The sequence below is a fragment of the Gymnoscopelus braueri genome (assembly GCF_963280865.1).
Source record: "Gymnoscopelus braueri genome assembly, chromosome: 23".
Lineage (NCBI taxonomy): Eukaryota > Metazoa > Chordata > Actinopteri > Myctophiformes > Myctophidae > Gymnoscopelus > Gymnoscopelus braueri.
In genome coordinates, this window is record NC_137625.1 from 21,112,416 (window position 1) to 21,123,955 (window position 11,540).

Here is an 11,540-nt window from a genome sequence, read left to right on the forward strand (position 1 = left end):
ACTATTTAACCACTTTCAACCTGATGTCCAAATAAACATTTTATTTCATTCTGCTATTTTCACTGTTTGTCGTATAATGAATCATATGGCATGAAGGGGGTGTAAGTGATATTTCTTTGTTAAAATAAGTATTAAATAGATATTTATTTCCATAGTAATCATTGCTAGAGCGTGGTGGTACAGTAACAGGGGTCTCCCCGTCTCCAGCTCTTTAGTAAACAGATTTGATCCAATCAGGGGAGAAAACTCAGAATAAACAAGTGAAATTTGAAGTGATGAAAAAATCCAGAATCCAGGATTGGAACACAATAAAATTGAACCTGAATGGATTCTTTCTCCTGATGGATGAAATTTATGTCCCACCTGAAAAAATATGTTCTGTTCACTAAAGAGCTGGAGAGATGGGGAGACCCCTTTTACTGAACAAACACTATATGAAGGATAAATCAGCATATAGAGCTTTAACCTGTTTAAACCAAAGAAATATTACTTACAGCACCTTTAAGATGGTTAACCTTTCACATTGATCAGCCAAAAGAAGGCATGGCAGAAGGGTAAAAGAAATACCTCACATGGACTGGTTTTTGTTAATCAGATTTGAACTGTTGAAGATTTTGAGTGTTGGTATCTCGTGTATGCTAATGCTTCACGATGTTACTGTACTGGGCACATTTTCTATAAAGGCGTACCTTTTTCCTCACCAAATATAACTGACTTTCAACTGGTGGCACATTTTACATAAAAAGAGAGAAAATCAGTTATTTTCTGAGTGCTACATTGAAGTATAATTAGCCATTAGTAGAGTGAGCTACTGGCCTCCACTTGACAGCACAGGGATCTGGGGAGGGCAAGTGGAAAACAGCAGGGGGGCTCGTCTCACATCTCCTGAGGTGGGTTGTGAGCCTAGGACTACGCATGGTGAGGGGCTAAATTTGGAACTACTGAGGGATTTTACGCTGCAACGCTCAATATGTTCCATGGACTTGTAAAACAAATACTGCCTTGAACTGCGTTGCCCTTGAACCAATTAGAGTAGAAACTGAAATCCTAGGTAACTTTTCCAATACGCAGTATGATTAAGTATGTTATATGTCTTTCATACATGCTCTTTGTGAATGACAAACTTAAATGAATAGGTAACTAGAAAAGGTGCTCCTTGGAGCACAGGTCTCCGCCAGTACTGTTCCTGATTAATCCTGTCTTACCTATTTATATTACATATTGTCACGTGTCACTTGACCAATGTTAGCTTGGCTGATGGAAGCTCACTTCAAAAAATAAAAATGATTTTTTGAAGTGACACACCTATTATTTATATATTTATAGGTCATCATGCGTCTCGCTAGCCAATCAGAGCATTGGTGACAACAATATTGTCACGTGTTACGCGAAGCTTGACCAATGTTAGCTTGGCTGAGACGGGGGGACACACGGAAGGACAAGAACGAAAACATACTCTCCACCTCTGGCGGAAAGTACTAAAATGATTGTCTCCTCTGGCGGAGACAATAATAACAATAATAATAATTATTAATACTACTACTACGTCTTGCTGAAGCTGATAGTTGGATATTCTTTGAGACACGCATACGGGTATTTCAGGGCGTGGCCAAATCTGCCATTACTTTTTCGGGTGAAACAACACAGCTTTCAACATTGGAATTGCACTACCGAACGTACACGTTGTTACATTTTATCAGTGGTGGAAAAAGTACTAAAATGATTTACTTAAGTAAAAGTACCAATACTGCAATATAAAAATACTCTGTTACAAGTAAAAGTCCAGAATTTAAAATGTACTTGAATAATATTGGCATCAAAATGTACTTAAAGTACCAAAAGTAAAAGTACTAAATATTTGAAAATAGCAGATCTACAAGCTCACAACGCGTCGCGATGCGAAACGTTGTGAGCTTGTAGATCTGCTATTTTCAAATAGCCTAGGTATAAAATAGGGCTAAAGTGGTTACTGTATGTTTCATTATATCATAATTTATATCTGAAAAGTAACTATTAACTAAAGTTTTCAAGTAAATGCAGTGGAGTAAAAGAACGATATTTGCCTCTGAGATGTAATGGAGTAGAAGTAAAAGTATTGGAAATCGGAAATACTCAAGTAAAGTACAAATACCTCAAAATTGAACTTTTAAGTACAGTACTTAAGTAAATGTACTTAGTTACTTTCCACCACTGCATTTTATGGGTTTATTTCGTCATAGCGCAACATGTGGTGATTCGGTGAAGTATAATAGTGCGGGTCATTGTAACAACTACCCCATCTTGTGAGAAACTGAAAACGGAGCCGCCAAATATTCTAAACGTTCCGCGATTCTGCCAATAATCATATTCTTTGAGACGCATCCAAGTTTTTGCTGGGCCAAACAAAGGCATCACGTGACGTTGATCCCCTTCCCCTATTCGCTCATACTAGGACATGACGTATGTGGAGGCAGAATAATATGAATATGGCCGAAGGCATCATCACCAGTGGTGGAAAAAGTACTCAAATTATTTACTATCATGTCAGAATGACATCATGTCAGTCTAACCAATGGTATAAAAGGAGACACAGTCTCCAGAATTAAACCAACGCTCTTGGATTATCTACCCATCTCTAACCAGCATTGGATACTGTTTACAGATACTGTCGAGACTTCATCACCAGGTTTCATCAACTCACTTCAGGATTGGTTTTGACTCGACTTCTTTACCTGGTCCTTCTTGACGGAGCTACCTTTGAAGCTCATTGTGTCAGACATCTCGGTTCAAGTCCAACATTACACTTGAGGAATCTAATTTGATCCCTGGAGGAGCTGTTGTGAGAAATGTTCTGCTGGACGCTGCATCTGAACAGAGGACCAGGGTTTGACCATCAGGCTGCTGTTGCCGTGGGAGACGAAGTCTACTCATTTGAATGGTTCAGGAACGTCAACAAGGATCAGATTGATGTTCATGTCTTCAACACAGTGGCTTTACGCTGGAGGAAGTTGACAACGGGAAGAGGAGAAAGACACCTTGAGGTTCCATCCAGACGCTGGGGCCACACAGCTGTGCTGATAGAAGATATCATCTACATCTGGGGGGGTTCTAAATATGACAAACTGGGGAAGTACTACAACGTGCTTTATGCATTTGATGTCGACACCCACAGATGGTTCAAGCCCAGGGTTTCTGGAACTGTTCCAGAGCAGAGGAGGAACCACTCAGCCTGTGTCTCGGGGAAGGTCATGTATATTCATGGAGGATTCAACCATGGATACCATAATGACACGTACAAGTTGGACACCACCACGATGGTCTGGTCTTTAATTAACACCACAGGTACTCCACCACCTGCTTCAGAACGTCACTCTGCCACCATCATCGGGACAAAGATGTTTGTATTTGGAGGCTGGTTGGGTCAGTACTACAACAAACACTCTGATGGCTTCAGAGTGTTTGACACAGAGACTAACTGCTGGCTGAACACACCTTCTGCACAGCATCTTTCAGAAGGACACTGGGCTCGTTCGGCCTTTACCTACAACGGAGCGCTGTACATATTTGTTGGCAAAACAAATTATAATACCACCTTCCATGATCTGTGGAAGTTCAGTGCAGAGACCTTATCCTGGAAGAAGGTTGAGCCCAAAGGGAAAGGGCCGTGTGGGATGCGTGAGATGAGCTGTTGCATTGTGGGAGATCGTATCATCCTCTTTGGAGCATCGGACAGACCTGATGACGTGTACGTGTTAGACTTCAGTCCTAGTCTGAAGACGTTGTGTAAGCTAGCAGTTATTCAGTACCGTCTGGACCGGTCAGGACTCCGATACAACATCAGGTGGGAACTGGAAGCCATGACCAGTGTTGCCAGATTCTGTGAGAGAAACAAGCAACCAGGTCTAGGAAAACCAGCCCAAAAGAAGTGACTATGGGCCACATGAGCACTTTAACATACACATCAGCTATTTTCAAATAGCAGATCTACAAGTTCACAACGCGTCGCCATGCGACGCGTTGTGGGCTTGTAGATCTGCTATTTTCAAATAGCTGAATACCTCAAATAGCTGAATACATGGCCATGACTAACAACAAATAAATGATATAAATAAGACGGGGTCCAATAAGGGGCGTGGCCTTCATGTGAGGGGTGAGCTCTAGGGGGTGCTCAGTGACCCCTTAGCTCTGACACTATGGGGGCTGGGGGCTCACGCATGCTCCACATGCACGCACCGTCAGCGTCTTTAACACCTTAAAGTTTAAACAATAGCCTCTCAAGGTTCACGCCGTCAGTGGCGAGCCGTTCTCAATAGCCTCTACCTGGCTGCTTTGCATAACATTAGGCTACTCGAGAAAAGCCATGGTCTTGAATTGAATGTGTTACATTCCTCTCACAATGAGAGACAACAGTCTCTGCACTGCAGAGTGTGAAGGGGATGCTTAGCAGAGGACCCAGTTCTCTGAGACAAGACAAAGACAAGTTGTCTGATTATTTTAACTACTTATGTGTGGGTGAGTCTATGTAAAGGGCTTTTATATAGAACGAAAAGGAAAATAAAATAATTAATTAATTGAAGCAAAAATAAAAACAACAAATTAACAATGCAACAAAGTAATAAGAAATATAATTACATTAATAATCACATGTTGAATACAGTATTCAACTAGCACTGAGCTGAGTGGCTATGTACACATGCCCGCATGCCCGTGCACGTGCGCGCGCCATGACGTCATAAAATAGAGCCCCCATAGCTCAAAAATCCACAGCTCACCACTGCATGTGACCAATCTGTGATGTCAGTCAACTATGACATGATGACTCCATATTTGGGCATGGTTTCAGCCTGATCTGACTGCCATTGACTTCCATTATAACATTGAAGTTAAACATATCAAATATAAAAGGTAAAAAAAGGCAAGGTTCCAGCCTCATCCAAATTCCATGAGAGAATTTTAAAAAAGAAACCCCCAACCAGTGTGGGTTTTTACAAATATTGAACCATTAAAAAGCACTTCTGACTAAACGTCCTAACTCCATTGGATCCTCAAAATGTCGGTCAAACAACCTAAATCCAACTTTGGAGATTAAATTGACTAAAATGACAAAATAATGACAAAAAACATATCTCCACCTTAACACATTACCTACCAAAGACGGACATGTCCGTCTTTTCAAAATAACAGTAACGTTTTATATTTTTTTGAGCAATTCCACACAGAACCAGAGATATCGCTATCCAAAGATGTACTGCTCCATTTACTCCCTGGTTAACTTATTACTTAACTAGAAAAAGTGCTCCTCGGAGCACAGGTCTCCGCCAGGTCAGGTAGGCTATTGTGGCCTCCTGGTGGCGCTATAATAGGCCAACGTGAAAAGGGTGCCATTTCTTCTTAGGCCTTGCACGACAATCGGACACTGACTGCATTCATGATTTGAGGCATTTTGTTAAAAACATGTGTTTCGCTAAATTAGACCTGTTGGTGGCGCTATAACAGCCCAATGTTGAAAGGGTGGCATTTGTTCCTCAACATAGTGTGAATGTGCGTGCAAAGTTTGAGCGCAATTGGACGGTGCGTTCATGATTTGCGGAATTTTGTTCAAAACAAGCCAATAATGCAAACTTTAGATGTCAATCTTAGCCAATCAGTATGGAATATGAAAAATCAAACACATCCGTCGTGATCACATGACTATAGAGATCATGTGTACCGATTTGCGTGAAATTTGGATAAAATTGGAAGGAATAGTATAAAATAATGTGTTTTACATAAGTCGGCCTTCTGGTGGCGCTATAAAAGGCAGATGTGAAAAATGCAGGGCAAAGGTTTTTCCTTGACCTCTAGGGAGTGTGCATACAAAGTTTTACACAGATCGGTGCAATTATAGGTAAAAACACGAATCGGCCTGTTATAGCGCCACCATGAGGCTGATTTGAAAAATTTCAAATGGTAGTTCTTCCTCGGCCTAATGGGAACGTGCGTGCAAAATTTCACGGAAATTGCATGCTGTGTTCATGATTTGAGGCATTTTGTTCAAAACGGAGCACTCCTGCAAACTTTGGAAGACATTTTTAGCCAATCAGGATGTAATATGAGAAATCTGAAAGACTCTTTTCGTTTAATGACTATAGAGATACTGTGTACCGATTTGCGTGATTTTTGGACAAAATCTGTAGGAGTACTGTCAAAAAATATGTTTTGCACAAATCGGCCTCCTGGTCAAAAACTTGGGCCGGAGGTTCTGAATTGGCATCCAGGGAGTGTGTGTGCACAGTTTCGCTGCGACCGGGCCAACGGTGCCGGAGATTAGCTGTTCACAGACAGATGGACGGACGGACACACGGACACACGGACACACGGACGGACGGGGTGGAAAACATACTCTCTCGCCATGCCTTTTGGCCTGGCGGAGACAATAAGTACATTTTGTATAACTAGACGCCCTCACACTCACACTGCCAATCCGACCAATACTGTATGTCTGAGTCATCGTGTTGGGGACTTTGTCAGAGAACCCGTTGTACCTGTCTACCTGTGTCCCTTTTATGCCCATATATGGAGATGTCTGTTTATGTCTGTATACCTGTGTCCCTTTTATGCCCATATATGGCAATCCGGTCGGTCCCATATATGCATATGGCCATATATCGGCATGGCGGTTGGATATGTGGCTCTGGCCAACAGCATCTCTGTATCTGTCAGACCTTGTCCCTTCTATGCCCATATTTGGCGATCGCTGATGTCATCAGCCCATGGGCATGCCCCCTTTGGTGCCCATATATGGAGATTATTTGTTTGCGGCTGATGCCATGACGACACATTGAGGTTAGACAACAACACACTCCATATTTGGACGTAGCTGCATTGGGAACCCCTAATATGGTTATGGCTGAGTCAGAGTGACGTCAGAGGCCCGCCGGCCGGTTGGTCCTCCCTTAAGCCAATTTTAATATAGGATGTGTGGAAGAGTAGTCCTGTGTTCTTCAGTGATAACATTTATATGGGATGTGGTTGCCACCTTCTGGAAGAATAACAGTCTACACTTAACTATAACAGGCCTCTTGGCAGAGGCAAAGAATTGGTTCAGCCAATTTGCAATTTTTCCAGTTAGTAGACACTCTTATGCAGAGCAACTCACAACACAAAATATACACACAATAGGAGTCCTAGTGCCATGGAGATGTACTCACTCTCATCTGTGATCACCTGGCCATCCAATGTGAGCACGATGTGGGCATACTGCATTGGTGTTGACATGCCAGAAGTGCTGGTCTGAGCTTGGCCCTGGGGAAGAGGGAATAGCATTAACCATCTTGTCTCACATTTATTTGAAAGGCAAATTCAACTACTTTCATACTACTACTCAAAATATTAACATTTTGGCTGATATCTGATTAACGATCAATTGCATACTCAAATCGACTGATAAAAATACCGGTATTGCAATACAAGTGTCCAATAAGGTTTACCTTACACATCTTACAGTAACTGTAATACTGGGTACAGATCAATAAGGAGGCAATTAACACATTACTGTACTAACTAGGATAAATGTTAGCCTATAACCATATAATCAGCATGCTAATTTATATAAAAATAAAATAATAAAATCATCAGTAGCTAAATAAATTACTATTATGGTAATCTCCATCAGCATCTCAAAAAGGCTTAGGCTCTGTTTTAGGAGGAAATCACAATGTATGAAATTATAATGACATGTCCAAAAATAGGGACGCCAGGTTGACAGTTGTTAAACTCTGTTGACAGCCACAAAATGGTTCTAATAATACTATCATTTGGGCAACTCTACCCATCAAGATACGTCTAGTTAAAGTCTGTGTTTTTGCCACATGGGAGGCTCATATTGTTAACATACTTAATATCCATAACAGCCATTATCACCATCTTCAAAGCCACCAGAATACATGACAAAAACACCGGTACAAAATCGCAAATTACCAAAATAAAGTTTCCCCAGTAACGTCAAAAGCCACATTATTTGCCATTAAACACTCACCTAAAAAAATCCCTCTTCTTTAAGCTGCTTTCTTCTATCTTCTTGATGAATCAATGATGACTTATATTATTATCTTCTCAGGAGGATTGTACCGCCACGAAAGCCCGCCTTCAAAGCTCGCGCTGTGGTCCAGCGTCCCTTCTGCTCTCAGCGTCACTTGTCAAAAAGGACAGATCTACAAGCTCCCAGCGTGTTGCCATGGCAGCCATGCACGTGTTGTTAGCTTGTAGATCTGTTGTTTTGTAACATGACACCCTGCATGCATGGTGAACTTTGACTTGGAGCCAAGTCAGCCAACCAATAGGAAAGAAGCACTGACTAGTGTACATCACTTGGCAGCCATTTGTAGTTTTCTTCTGTTTCCTAGAGATTCCATGAGATACACCCATAGAGTTAAAAATAAGGATACACCTCGGGCTGTAGTAGGCTATTGATAAGCTACTTATTGATGATGAGCTAAAATGGCTCATGTATTTGACTGACATGTGTGAATGCCTGTTTTGTTTGAATTAGACATTTGGGCACGCCCCATATATTTATTAGATGTATTCGATATAGAGCGTCGCAGTTCCCGCCCACTTCCTGTTTTTTTTGGTGCCGGAAGAAAAAACTCAATGCATTTTTCCATTGACATTTCCAAAAATATTTATATCTATTAATTTAAGCCTCGAATCAAGCCATCACGAGATGACATGAATCATGACCATAAAACGTTTTTTTCTGTGATTTTTTTTTATTTTATATTTAATTATATGATATACTATATTTAATAAATACCCTTTGTTTTGCCGTTTTCAACAAAAAAATAATCACAGAATCAAACGTTTATGGTCATGATTCATGTCATGTCATGATGGCTTGATTCGAGGCTTAAATTAATAGATATAAATATTTTTGGAAATGCCAATGGAAAAATGCATTGAGTTTTTTCTTCCGGCACCAAAAAAAACAGGAAGTGGGCGGGAACTGCGACGCTCTATAGTGTGATTATGCGTGTGACATCATCATCAAACCCGGAAGTTATGCAGGAATGCCTACTGAGTGTCAAAAAAATACTTTCTGGCCTTGACAGCCCATGCATGCATCCAAACAGAAAAGTCATATCTGATTGCATTAAACAACATTAAACAATGTTAAACTCACTTTGCATGTTGCTTTGCCACTCGCTTTGCCACTCGATGTGCCATTCACTTTAAGCATGCGCATACCCTCTAATCAACTACCCCTACAAAAATAGCTAGGGCACCCACATTATATATATATATATATATATATATATATATATATATATATATATATATATATATATATATAAACTATTATGATATAAACTATATATATATCTTATAAAAAAATATATTTAAGGTTTTAACAACAGCAAAGATAGCAGATCTACAAGCTTACAACATGTTGTGATGGGATGCATTGTGACCTTGTAGACCGGTTATTTTTGCTATTATATTTTTTAAATATTAAAGTATCGCTTCTGTCACCGTTTAGACACAGGTACCATTTAAAAAGTACTGGCTGAGCACCAGTATCAGATGAAACCTAAATCACACCAAACCATACTCATCATTACATACTTTTAACACTAGATGGCAGCAAAAGGTTAGACGTTGGTTTTATGATGTCTCCTCTTCATCCTCTCATCTGCACTCCCCTTTGCCTCCTCTACTCTTCTTATCCTAAGGAGCACTTCACCCATTTTGGATCTATCTTCATATAAGTGGTCTTCACTAATGCTCCCAAGATGGTACCATTTCTGTCCACTTCAGAAACCTGCTTACCAATGACCTCATCAGGTTTGGTGATTCCAAACAAGATTTCTTTTTTGCTTTTTTTCTTTTTTGAAAAGGCTGTAGTTTCTTTGAGCTTGGAATCCCCATCCATGACATAATTTTCAGGCAAGTTTCTGAACTGCCTATATCCCTGAGAGACAGAGTGAGCAGACGGAAATTGTGTTATTATAATTAGCAACTAGTAAGGACCAATATCAATTATACTGTATGAAAATAACGTTGAAAATGGCTGAAGTTCCTTTAACCATTATCCCACCTCTTATAGTTCACCCCCCTTCACAGTCTTAGCATCAGTCAGTAGACACTGGACACAAAGGCCTGAGCAAGTTACACTTCCCCTTGACCTTTAACCCCCTCCCATCCTCACTGTTTGGTTCATGTCTTTTTGAAGCTTACCCAGTAAAGTAGTCATAGTTCATGTAAGACCTATTAATTTGCATGGCTAATCTGCATGGCTTCCTCCAGGTTGTTAGAATTTTTGCCTGGATGCCAGTGTTTTGTACCGTAATGGGTGGAATGGACACCAAAACTATTTATTATTGTGAAACTTGACATAGCTTTAAGGTGCAGCAATGCTAGTCATACTAGTCTGACAGTGACAACACAGTCTGACCGTATGTCAAGTATGTATGTCTACTTTAAAGCAGTCTTTTAGCCATTATTAGTAAGTATTGTTTGGTATTTTCTTTACTTATCCACATTTTTACAACGATGGACTGTCTATGGTACCAAATGTAAGACAAAGAAGAAATAATACAAGAAGAAGAAATAATACAAGAGGGAAAAAGGAGCAATAATAATAATACAAGAGGAACAAGGGCAGCAAGAGGGACTGGCAGAAGAAATGCCCGGCAGGGAAAAGTAAAGCAAACAGAGAAACTCAGCATTTCAAGGCTGTGAGTTTCAAATTTTTGTTGCGTCAAATGTTTATTGTTTTTGACGGTAGGGATTCTTCACAAACATGTCAGTTTCCCCATGGCACCGCACAGCTGCATAAATACAGAGCAAACAAACAAAAAAAGGCTCCATCCTTCGTTGTTTATCGTTGCTGTGTCTGGCAGAAACCGCTTATCTACAGTACATATCATTTTTGTGTGTTTTGATCATACTACAGCGTCACACAAAAAGATCTGCAAGAACACGGCTCATAAAATGCCATATAAACAATATCATGTGGTCTTGAAAACGCAGAAAACACCGCTTTGAGAGGTTGTTTTTTTTTCTTTTTCCGCAGGATCTGAAATGAGCACATGCAGACAAAGGCTACAGTCAGTAACCATGTTCATACAAACAGCTACATGCAAATACAAAACATGCCCAGTGGAGGAATGTTAACAATCAACGCTATCACTTATGAATTGAAACAGACAAGCTGGCCATGCAAACAATAGAGACATGGAGTACACACTTATTTCTTTCAAGAGTTTGCCATCGACTGCCACTCATGTTGCTGAACATGTTTGCTCCTGGCAGACATGTTTTGAAATATGACTGAGAGAGACCTGCTGTTGTTGTGATCAGCTCTGCTCTCCTGCAGTTTGTGCAGCTGCTGGCCTTCCCAAGACTATGAGTCTCTGCAACCGCATGTAAGTGAAATATTACTAGACAGGCAAGGCAACCATACAGTATGCATGCACACGCACGCACGCACGCACGCACGCACGCACGCACGCACGCACGCACGCACGCACGCACGCACGCACGCACGCACGCACGCACGCACGCGCGCACACGCGCACACG